The 12080-nt window shown below is 41.9% G+C and overlaps 1 long non-coding RNA gene across 1 annotated transcript in view; it reads right to left on the bottom strand.

Moving 5' to 3' along the window:
• LOC124860038 overlaps positions 1 to 11649 on the bottom strand; it is a 33142-nt gene extending 21493 nt beyond the window's left edge. The window contains exons 1-2 of the long non-coding RNA XR_007036259.1: positions 10877 to 11649; positions 873 to 1076 (exon numbers count right to left, since the gene is read on the bottom strand). This is a non-coding gene — a long non-coding RNA (uncharacterized LOC124860038). The remainder of the gene's footprint in view (positions 1 to 872; positions 1077 to 10876) is intronic.
• Between the last annotated feature and the right edge of the window lie 431 nt (positions 11650 to 12080).

Here is a 12080-nt window from a genome sequence, read left to right as displayed (position 1 = left end):
AGATGAGAGTAGGAACTTAGATCGACCAGTATATCGAGAACTTCGCTTTTTGACTCAGCTCTCTCTTCACCACGACAGACCGGTACAGCACTCACATCACGCTGACACAGCTGACACTATCAATCTCCCGCTCCATTTGTCCCTCATTTGTGAACAAGACCCCAAGATACTTGAACTCCTCCACTTGAAGAAGGACCTCCCCCTGACCCGGAGAAGGCACTCTACCCTTTTCCAGCTCAAGACCATGGCCTCGGACTTGGAGGCACTGATTCTCATCCCGGCCGCTTCACACTCGGCTGCAAACTGCTCCCGTGAGCGCTGTAGATCACGAGCTGATGAAGCCAATAGGACCACATCATCCACAAAAAGCAGAGACACAATCCTACAGCCACCCAACCAGATCCCTCAACACCTTGGCTGCGCCTAGAAATTCTGTCCATAAAAGTTATGAACATAATCAGTGAAAAAGGGCAACCTTGTCGGAGTCCAACCCTTACCGGAAACAAGTCCAACTTACTGCCGGCAATGCGGACACAGTCAAATGCCTTCTCCAAGTCCACAAAGCACATGTAGACTGGTTGGGTGAATTCCTATGCACCCTCCAGGACCCTGCTGAGGGTGTAGAGCTGGTCCAGTGTTCCACGGCCAGGACGAAAACCACACTGCTCGTCCTGAGAATTAAATGAGACTAGAGCTTACTGTCTTTGATGAGAAGGGGGTGGTGTGGAGGAATGATATGAAGCCTGGGAGGACTGAACAGACACTGCTACGGCACTGGTGAATAGTCCAGGATGACGGTGAGTACTTTCTGCAGAGGCTATGGTGAGTATAGACAATGGATATCCGTATTAATAAATTGGAGATTAATTTACCTGGTGAGTCTTTGGTGATTAGTTGGTGGAGGGTGAGCAGGGTTCGCTTGTCTGGAGGAATTGGTACTGAGCTGTCAACTGGAGATTGAACCAAACTTGGATTCTTCTGAGGTTTGAATACTTAGGCTGAAGTGGGATCCAACACTGAGGACGTTGAGCCAGAGCTGAAGGTTGCAAGAGCATGAAACCAGGACTTGAGGATTCCTAAGGAAGGAACACAAAAAAGGTAAGAGACTTTGAGCTTACAGTTTGGACTGAGAATACAAGGCTTGGCCATTAGAAGTTACCACAGAGGTTAATACTCAGGCACTGGAGTGCTGACAGCTCCACCTTCTTATACTCCAGCAGGTGATGGAAATGTGGCACACCTGTTACCCTCCACACAAGGGGATCTTGGCTGCATCTAGTGCTGAATAAGTGTTGGCAGCAGGTAAAAATAATACATGAAACTCCCAGGCTCCGATAAATACTATGCTTAACAGCTGGTATGAGGTTATTTTCCTGGAATGCTGCATTTGATTTGTGCCAAACATGTCATCTGTCCTAGGAATGTTATTATAGAAGGACAGAGAATATCTGTGTACTCTGGCTTTTAACAAAAACATGAAGGCCAGACTAAAATTTGACAAAGATTTTCTCCTTACACACATTCAATTAAGGTTGAAGTTGTGCATACAGGCATGGTCGTTCACATTAACAGTAGCAGAGGGCTGCTATAGGCTTCTTGGAGACTTCTATTAAAATTGTGCATTCTGCTTTGAGATTAAACTTTCTTGGACAGTCAGAGATGGGCATGTTGGCCATTGTTTTTAATGTCTTCAACTAGTAGACAATTTTCTGCACTGTGGAATGGCTGATTTAAAATTCTTTTGAGGCCTCTGTCAATCCTTTACCAGACTTATAAGTTGCTATAATCTTCCTGAAGGCCTCAGAAAGCTATTTGGATCTCACAATGCCATTCACTCTCACCTCAACAGTCAGGAGCACACCAGACTAACAGTGCTTTCACACCAAACCTTTGGAACATTTTTACAGTTTCAGAATCCAGTTTCTGGAACTGATCATGCTGGTGTGAACCCATCCTGCACCCTGAAATGGACCAGAGAACCATACCCTGGCAAGGGTTACAACTGCTGGTTTCAGCACGGTTTATCCGGGCCCTGCAGTTGTTCGCTTGCACTGAATGCATGCCATTCCCAGCGTACCATACGATGTGATGTAAGAGCAGCACATTAAAGTAGAAGAAGAAGAGAAATAAAGTGAGAGCGTGAATCTGAAGACGAAAGAGTTTGGAAATGTCTCATGGAGCTACGTAAGAGTAGTAAAGGGGTGAAAACACCAGCTACATTCGAACACCAAAGTAGTAATTGAAACGCCAAGAAGACTGCCTTTCTTCTTCATGCTTTTTTCTTCTCAATCAGCACAATACTGCCTCCCAAAAAAATCCGTTGCCACAGCAGGAGTTTGTTTGGTCCGGTCTAAAAATCTCTGTGTAAAAGTAAATTGTGCTGTGATGGCTGCAGTAACAGTCACACATTAGGTCATTTCTATCCAGCATCACACTGCTACAGTAGAGCATTACATATTTCACTACATTTCTATTTTACTTTCTTCAAATTTATGACCTAATTTACAGATTAATAAAGAATTGATTTTGATTTAGAAGATGTTTATTTACATAAAATGGCATTGCATAATAAAAGGGGTGCACATGTTTACCCTGCTATGTGTGTATTTTTTATTTAATCCTTTTTGTTTTCTGAGTTTTTTTAGTGGCACCTGCTCCATTCCTGTGGCTGAACCAAGAGGTGGAAAGGGCCGGAGCAAGCCAATGTGGAGACCTGCAGATTGGTCCATACCACAACTCAAGGCCATGGGGGAGAAATGGAACTTGCTTGAATTATTTTTCTTCAGGTTTTTGTGTGGCTGACCCCTTTTTGTTTTTGTCTGGGTACACTGATCAGCCACTATTTAAGTTCCCCTTTCGTTTCAGTCAGGAGGTCTGTTTTGTTAGAAGTAGTGTAGTTTGTTGCCTGTTTTTTGAGTAGAGTTTATTAGTTTGACCTCTTTTATGGGCCCAATATCTTGACTTTTGTCTAATTTATCCAAGTCTGTTTTCCTGGGTTAAATAAAAACCTCTTTTTTTTCCACTTTAACCTGTGCCTGACTGTCCATTACTGCTCGACCCGCCACATGTGTCAAGTTAAGGTGGGAATTTTCAACTTTAACCGATTGCTGGACCGGACCAGCAGTGTGAATGCCCTGAATGTCTACAGTTTAATGTTTCTTAAAAATGCAGCTACAATGCTTCAAAGCTACAATGGTCTCTTCATGTGTATCTCTGTGATTCCTCATTAACAATTGCATTTTTATTACATCACAATATATTTTAAAATGTATTTTCTCCAGTTTATATTGTTTGTTTATTATATAAAATGAATTTCTCTGTATTACTAAAATGTGTAAAAAAATACAGACGTCCAAATATGTTGGAAAAAAGCACAGGCTGTCATAAGGAGTCCTATTTTTAATATTACTGCATGTGCTGCCATTTTGCTCAGTGTTATTCGCCTACCGCCTTGTTTTGGGCCTTATTTGCATCCACTGTGCTATATAAGAGCTATATTGCAAAACGTTTCTGTGACTGAATACATCTGCTCAGATGGTTTACATCCAGATCTTGACTTTGTTTTCTTCCCATTTACACACAGATTGCAAGCCTTTCGCTCTGAAAACTATTTCATCACCCATGGTGCACACTGATGGGGAGGAATTTGAGGAAGGGGAAGTTTGTTGATTACAAGGAGGGCAATGGCACTCAGTCCATCTTTGCCACACACATCACAACTGAACTCCATTTACAGTGCATCAAAGCATCTCTCCATCTCATTTTCTCCTAATAACCTTCCATCTTTCTGGGCTTTTCATTTAGCCTCAAGTACTCAAAATGATTCTACAGAAATTAAATGCACACTGCCAAGGAAGGAGGGAAGATGAGATTACTAACAAACTTTTTACAATTTTTATTTTCCTCCGTGTGTCTCTGCTGAACTCTATTTGGATTCCATCATGGAATCTCGCAGTTTAATTTCCTTCCTAATTAGCCGCTTTTCATTCACGTGGAGCATGTTGTCTGCTGCCCGGTCCCGCTGCTGAAGCCTGTTGACATGGCACAGCTCAGCGTGAGAGTGTGTGTAGCTGTGGGTGGTCAGTCACTTGTGTTTCCAGGAGACTAAATCAATAGGCAGTTATAGCAGATAAAGCCCGGGTATATGAGTTCATTTCTTGCTTCAAAAAGGAAAGTGTTAAGGCTCTGGTAAAACACTCAGGACAAGACTCATGTTTATTCGTGGGCATTTACATATTCCAGCAATAGCTTGAGTGCATACACACACCCATGCATACAGACAGAAGAAGGCTGGGTACAGTTTGGTTATTCTAAACTGTGGCAAAGATCCCGGAGCGGCTTCGGCTGGTCACACTGTTTATCATTTGCATTAATGAGGGCATGTCCATGACTGTGTATGTGTGTGAGGGTATGTGTGTAAGTGCTGGCGCTCGTCTGACTGTTCATCTGAATAAGTGCACCTGCATGCGCTTCTGTTCCCGTACGTGCATCTGACTGTGGTTAACAGTGAGGATCTTTGTGTTGGCGTCAGTCTCTTCTCTGCGCGCACGCGCACCTGTGTGTGTATGTGTGTGCGCGTGAGCAGCTCAAATGTGGTGTGTGACATTTAATACTTTTGACAAGGAGCCAGTGCAGGCTGGACCCGTGGGAATGTCAGGAGTCGATATTTCAATACAACACCCACAATCCCCTGCAGCGAGAGGCAAGAAGTGCACACAGGAGGGTTAATAAGCCTGGGATTTTGTCAGAGCATTGTGAAATGTGGTGGATAACAAGGTGTGTGTCTGTGCACTGTGTTGTATCTGGTTTTCTTCTGATGCATGCATGCCCTTCACTTTCCTATTCATGCTTTAGCCTAGCTGCACACTACCATGCAACTGTTTCCAAAGTTGAGGGTCAAGAGAGGAGTTAGCAAAGCAATTTATGAAGCTTCTTCTTCTCTCAGGGTTTCTGCAAGTTTCAAGGCCTGCACATACTGTCTGCCGTAAGAAATAAATTACTTTATTATGTTCTTGCAGGCCAAGTTTGGGAGTTGATGCAGCTTTTGTCTTTAACATGTCATCTGGTAAGAACTTTTTCATTGTGTAATGTCAGACAAGTATTTTGTTACTGGTGAGAAATTTGAAGCAAGCAATCATGTAATTCAGGGTGTTGGAGAAGAAATATCTCTAAAGGTTTTAGAATAGTAGCTCTCCAAGACTGGATTTGCAAAGCCCTGTCTTTGGCATTCTGTAAGCTAAATTTGAGACTTTGTAAAATTGTAAGGTCTTTTTTACCACTATGCACCTTTTGTTCAATGTTCTCTGTAATTTTGGCCTTAGTATAAGATATTGACATGTACCAAATACAGTGTGGAGAAGAAGTATTTGATATACTGTCCATTTTGCAGGTTTTCCCACTTGCAAAGCATGTAGAAGTCTTTAATTTTTATCATGGGTACTCTTCAACTGTGGGTGACAGAATCTAAAACAAAAATCCAGAAGATCACATTGTGTGATTTTTAAGTAATTAATTTGCATTTTATTGCATGACATAAGTATTTGATACATTGGAAAAAGAAAACTTAATATTTGGTACAGAAACCTTTGTTTGCAATAACAAATATCAGACATTTGCAAACACTGCAGCAGGGATTTTGGAGCACTCCTACATACAGATCTCCTGATCTTTCAGGTTTTGGGGCTGCCACGGTGCAATAAGGACTTTCAGTTCCCTCCAAAGATTTTTGATTGGGTTCAGGACTGGAGACTGGCTCGGCCACTCCAGGACCTTGAGATGCTTCTTACGGAGTCACTTCTTAGTTGCCCTGGCTGTGTGCTTCGGGTTGTTGTCATGCTGGAAGACCCAGCCACAATCCATCTTCAATACCCTTAATGAGGGAAGAAGGTTGTTGGCTAAGATCACCCGATACATGGCCCCATCCATCCTCCCTCAATACGGTGCAGTCGTCTTGTCCCCTTTGCAGAAAAGCATCCCCAAAGAAGGATGTTTCCACCTCCATGCTTCACGGTAGAGATGGTGTTCTTGGGGTTGTACTCATCCTTCTTCCTCCTCCAAACATGGTGAGTGGAGTTTAGACCAATAAGCTCTATTTTTGTCTCAGTAGACTACATGACCATCTCCCTTTCCTCCTTTGGATCATCCAGATGGTCATTGAGAAACTTCTGACGGGCTTGAGCACGGGGACCTTACGTGCGCTGCAGGATTTTAATCCATGGCGGCGTAGTGTGTAACTAATGGTCTTCTTTGAGACTGTGGTCCCAGCTCTCTTCCGGTCATTGACTAGGTCGTGCAGTGTAGTTCTGGGCTGATCCCTCACCTTTCTCATGATCATTAATGCCCCACGAGGTGAGATCTTGCATGGAGCCCCAGACTGAGGGAGATTGACCATCATTTTGAACTTCTTCCACAGCTCTCTGGTCTTGGCCATTGTGGAGAAGTTGGAGTTTGTTTGATTGAGCGCGTGGACAGGTGTCTTTTATACAGATAACGAGTTCAAACAGGTGCATTTAATACAGGTCATGAATGGAGAACAGGAGGGCTTCTTAAAGAAGAACTAACAGGCCTGTGAGAGCGGAAATTCTTACTGGATGTTAGATAAATAAATACCTATGCCAAGCAATAAAATGCAAAATAATTACTTGAAAATCACACAATGTGATTTTCTGGATTTTTCTATTAGATTCCACCACTCACAGTTGAAGAGTAGCTGTGATAAAAATTAAAGACTTCTACATGCTTTGCAGGTAGGAAAACCTGTAAAATCGGCAGTGTATCAAATACTTGTTCTCCTCCACTGTAGTTAGTGTACTGGTTTTGAAAAAGAAAATTATGAGACAGACACTGACACAGCCAAACATTTGCCTCAGGTTGTAGAGGACCAGCTTAGCGAGGGGAATACAGCCCAGCTGTAAACACGGCTGTATAATGGCTTCCTGTGATAAGGATTGCAAGGATGATAATTACAGCTGGAATGAGATAGACCAGAAGCAAAGATTAAAATGTTCATACTATTGTCAGGACACATAAGTGGGTGCAGCACTACACGTATCAGCCATAGCAACTGGATGATGACCTGATAAGTCAAGTGGCAGGTTGCCTAGGTTACCCAGATTTGAATGTTGTGTTTGAAATGTTTCCGAAAGAGCAAGCAAACAAAAAATGTTTTTCATAGACCATAATGAAAAAGAAAATCACAACCACTCCACACCAGCCATTCGCTACCTCACAGCATCATTTTCTGTATAAAGGTGGGATGAGCTCAAAGTATGAGAAAAAAAATACATAGACATATTTGTCCAAAATCTTTCAAAAACATTGATTTTATTTGTTCCTGTTCATTTAGATTTGTGTTGTGGCCAGAAAAGGTGGGAAGAAACCTCCGCGAATTACAAAACTTAAGTAACCTTATTAAATAATAATTAATATTAATTTATTTAAGAAGTTAGTTTAGTTAAATATATCTTCATCAGCTTAAATTGGTAAGCTTCAGCTTGGCTTAAATACCACTTACTACAGTTTTTAACCTCTTTTAACCTCTAATTTATTGCCAGTTATTAAAAAAATAAAAAATAAATTGTACATAAATAAGCCACACCTGTCTATAAGCCACAGGTGTCCCCATTGAAACATGAGTTATTAACACAGCAAGATGTGTCAGGAAAGATTTGCCTTTTCAGAACAGTGCTTTTAACAGAACTAAAGTTGTCTTCTTCAGTATCGAAATTAAATGGCCTGAAGGTATGTTAATTACCTCGTCACACAGTTTATCGGCACAAATACAGGAACTTACCAGCAAAGGTCATTGACCACTATCGCCATCATCCTCCTGTGCACTAAAACCATTGAAGTTCTCTTCTTCAGTGTCGGAATTGAACAGCCTCAGAATTGCTTTGTTGCACTCAGTCTCTTTTCATTTACACTCTCAATGTAACTTTCCTCCCGAGGTAAATTCACCCTCGAGCTTGCACTGTCCTCCACACCATGCAGCAGTCCAGCCTTTTGAAACCTGTTGGTGATGGTGGATTTTTTGACACTGCTCCACGCTGTCAGGGTTTTCTGGCAGACTTGAGAAAAAGTTGATCTTCGCATGCAGGCCACCTTTTGTAAATGATTTCTCGCAGCTCATCGTCCAAGCTTCCCACTGAACTCAGAGTGACACTTTAAATGCAGAGTTCACACTGATGTCGAGGGGCTGCAAATACTTCGTTCTGCCCCCAGTAATCACAGCTGGAATTGAATTTGTTGTCTTGATGGTTGCTTTCACAGAATCTGTTATATGGCCCCTCAAGCTGTCCAAAATAAGCAATGCTTTTGTCTATAAAAAAAAAAAACCTGCCAGTCGCTTCCCGTAGCATTCAATCTGCCATTACTTCATTTGGCTTTCTATCATCCACCCTTTCTTGTTGGCTTTCACAGTGATTCGATTCGGGAGTTTTTCTTTTGGTATTGTCATCTGATTAAAAGTCACCATGGGTAGAAGTTTTAGTCCGGATGCTGTGCAGCTCAGAACACAAGTGGAATGCGTTCTCTCATGGCCAATTGTTTTCAGCGTGATGGACGATTCACCTTTTTTGTTAACAGTCCTAGTGAGAGGTAAGTTAAATGTCAAAAGATACTTCATTCATATTCATGATGTGGCCTGTTCCAATGGAATATTTGGCTGTCTTTTTGTGAATGAGTGTGCTCAAGATTGGAAATTTTACCCCGGAATTGGGTCGGAGTTGCTGGCACATTATCGTCCATGCCCTTATGGACAGGCCTTTTCGTTGCATAAATCTGAAACACCAAGATGGTCCAACTCTAAAATCTTCAATATTCTTTTTGGTGGTGAACGTTTTAGCTATCAGTTGGATCTGCACAGCGGAAACACACAGCACTGTGTGTGTTTACCCAGTCTTCAAGAACGCTTTCAAGTTCGGGCCATCTGCTTTTCTTGCTTTTGTTGTCATTTCCAGTGAGTCAGTTCTTCATACTGCCGTCTTCAACGTCTCACCATCTATACCTTGATGCCAAGCTTACATGCATCAGTTCTATTTCAATTCAAATTCAATTCAAATTCCAAGATACTTTATTGATCCCCGAGGGGAAATTAGAATTCCAGTACAACCCACCCAAACATACATCATGACACAAGACAAGGGGGGACGGGTCACCGAGGCTTTGCTGCCCACTCACAGGCACTGCCCTTGCTAGATGAGAAAAGAGGACACATTAGGTAGGTTGAGGGAAAAAATTATATTTCACACTTTATGCTTAGCAGGACAAAGTTTGAGATTGCAAAAAACCTCAGCACAAAGAAGCAACAAGTTGACAAAACAACATCATGCCGGGAACGGTGAAGGTGGTGTGAAGGGTGCATATGTTTATCTTGAGCATGTGTGTGTGTGCAAGTGAGTGTGTGCAAGTAAGTCCATGAAGCACTGTCACAGAGGCCATTGTCCTTGATGGTTCGTTGGAATGTACATCAGCTGGCCACGTTCTGAGCAGGTCCATAGATGTCCACAGGGAAGGGAGGGGGCTGAGGGAGCAGAGCGTCATGTTTACATAACGTCCAGGAGAAGTTGAAGATAGCCAGCCATCAAGGCCGTGCAGGGGAGCCAGATTCAGAAAAACAATAATTATTTGGGTTAGGCTGACTCTTAATTTTCCGTCAGCCTTGAGAGTCTCGCTAGTGCTTCTCAAAGGCGAATCCAAACAGCCAAATTCCAAATTCCTGGTCTTTCTGCCAGATCCGAGCAAACAACTTTCTCCAAGATTTATCCCATTTCACCCCTGAGTCCAAGAACCGCAACCTGCTTGCGATCCTGTGTAAGGATCACATCCAGTCTGCGACTCAGCTCACGTAACATCTCAGTCTGAGTGTTGATCGCTCTGAAGATCCCATCACACATGCCAGGCAGCCTTACAATGGCCAGAACAGCTGCTGACATTGTCCGAATTTCTCAATATGCCAGGTAACCGCTGACTCCAAAAAGCAGAAATCCTGATATCAAACATCCAATTATATACACATCTTCCACATCCTCGACTGACATTATTGACAAACACACAATCCTCCACTTCTGCCAAGAGTCCATCGTGTATCTGGAGAAAAATGTCCCGTCCGGGCAAGTGGGCTTTCCCGACCCCTGTCTTCTCGTCGAGAAAATTTGATCAATTGCATTGAGAGACCAGCTGACCAAATCCATATTTTGGAAGAATTTGGAATACGTGCAAAAAGAGGCTCCAAAAAAGACAAGACACAGAGCTGAAGCAGGGCAGATATGGGAGGGGTACGGGAGAGAGAGAAAAAGCGTCCACCTCCACCGAGAGCAGGAAAAGCCAGAGTGATCGCATATGAATTTCTTCATGTCTTTTCCACGATGAGGGTGTGTGCAAAATGGCAGATCTGAATGATTAAGTGTGAATGAGTTTGCTGAAACAGCTTTATTGGTCCATCTTGACCTATTCTGGAAGTTCATTGGTCTTATATGAAAAGGTTATGTAGCACATCTAGCCATTTTATGCAAAAAAAATTAAATGAAGGGTGCTTGGGTTCGATATCAATCCGGTACCCCAATTGGTGTGCGGCACCAATGACCTAGTTCATGACAAATACCACCCAGAGAAACATTATAATTTTAGGCAAAATGATTCAGCCTAACTTTATTAAACTGAAATGACAGGGAACCTATTATTTTGGCACCAAGGTAACTCTAAAGTTGAATGACCCTTCAATAAGATTTAAACAACATAAACCTCTTTGCATAAGCTCGGATAAATAAAATATTAATGGCCACCTTTCCCTTTCACCAAACCAGAACAAAACAAGGAATGTCCAATTATGTCAATATACAGTCCTAAGCAAATGTAACCCAGTCAGTTTGTTACTCACGACCTCCAGGATAGTGTGAAAATGTTGCAGGCCTGTTAGACGAATAGGAGTTGAAACCCCATAGGAAAACATTGAGAGCGTTGCAATTCACTCGTCCAATCCCCGACCTCCATTAAACGCAGCCAAACCCGTGAGCCTGAAGCGGCTAGCTCACTTAGCTCAGCTCAAAACTCGTCATGACTACTTGCATCTGTCTCCTCTGGTCCCGCCCCTCTCGCGGCAACCAAGTTCCTCTAACTTCTTCCGAACTTTGTCCTCTCCCGTGCTTTTGTCTCATCTTCTCTTCCTCGAGTCAGTTTCTTTTTTCCCTCCCTTCCTGTCCGCTCGTCTTCCTCTCCGTTTTCTCTCTCGAGCCCTCCTCTCTGTCCTCTTCCAATCTTGAGTCACGCCCTTGACGGACTGTCTCAGTGACCAATAAAAGGGCAAAACCAAATAAAATACCCAGGGCATCTTACATCACACCAATACTTTTCAATTGCACTATTTACATAAAATAATGCTCTTAGTTGATTTACCAATAATACAGTCTTAATTACTAAGTAAGACAATTACTTAATAGCTTACCTTTACCCTTTATATTATTTAAATATTAAAGTAAAGGAAAATACTGGTGTATCAGTTTCAAAAACAAGAATATGAAATCCAAAGTTATCACTAATGTTATGCATTAGTAAATGAACGTTTACTTTTAATATATTTGAGTCTTGTCTTTACCTATGTAGATTTCTATTAACCTCAACATAGTAATTACAGTAACCTCGGTGTAACACTGGGCTACAGTTAATTTATTATATGAAGGTTTTTTTTTTTTTTTTTTGAATATAGCAATTATAGTAGGTACATAGAAATTTAACTCACATGTCTAGATAATGGCAAAGTGTTTCAAAACGATCCCTGCTATGTGCTCAATATGCATCAACAGGCATCAGTGCAAAACATTGGCTTTCAGGTGGTTTCAGGTGCATTTGCAAAAAAATTATCAGCAAGAGGTTAATTCTGAATATTATGTTGGGAAAAGCATACATCATTTATTCTATTATTAATTGGCAAATGTATATATTAGTCAAACGTATATATTAGCTAGCCACTTTAATAACTTAAATAGTGACTCAGTCAATCACATGGCAGCAACTTGATACATTTAGGCATCTAGATGTGAGAAAGAAAGGGGATTTATTAACTTTGACCTGGCCATGGTTGTTGG

This window comes from Girardinichthys multiradiatus, chromosome 23, assembly GCF_021462225.1.
Source record: "Girardinichthys multiradiatus isolate DD_20200921_A chromosome 23, DD_fGirMul_XY1, whole genome shotgun sequence".
NCBI classification, from domain to species: Eukaryota; Metazoa; Chordata; class Actinopteri; order Cyprinodontiformes; family Goodeidae; genus Girardinichthys; species Girardinichthys multiradiatus.
The sequence above is the reverse complement of the archived record's forward strand: the minus strand, read 5'-3'. Positions and strand labels throughout refer to the sequence as shown.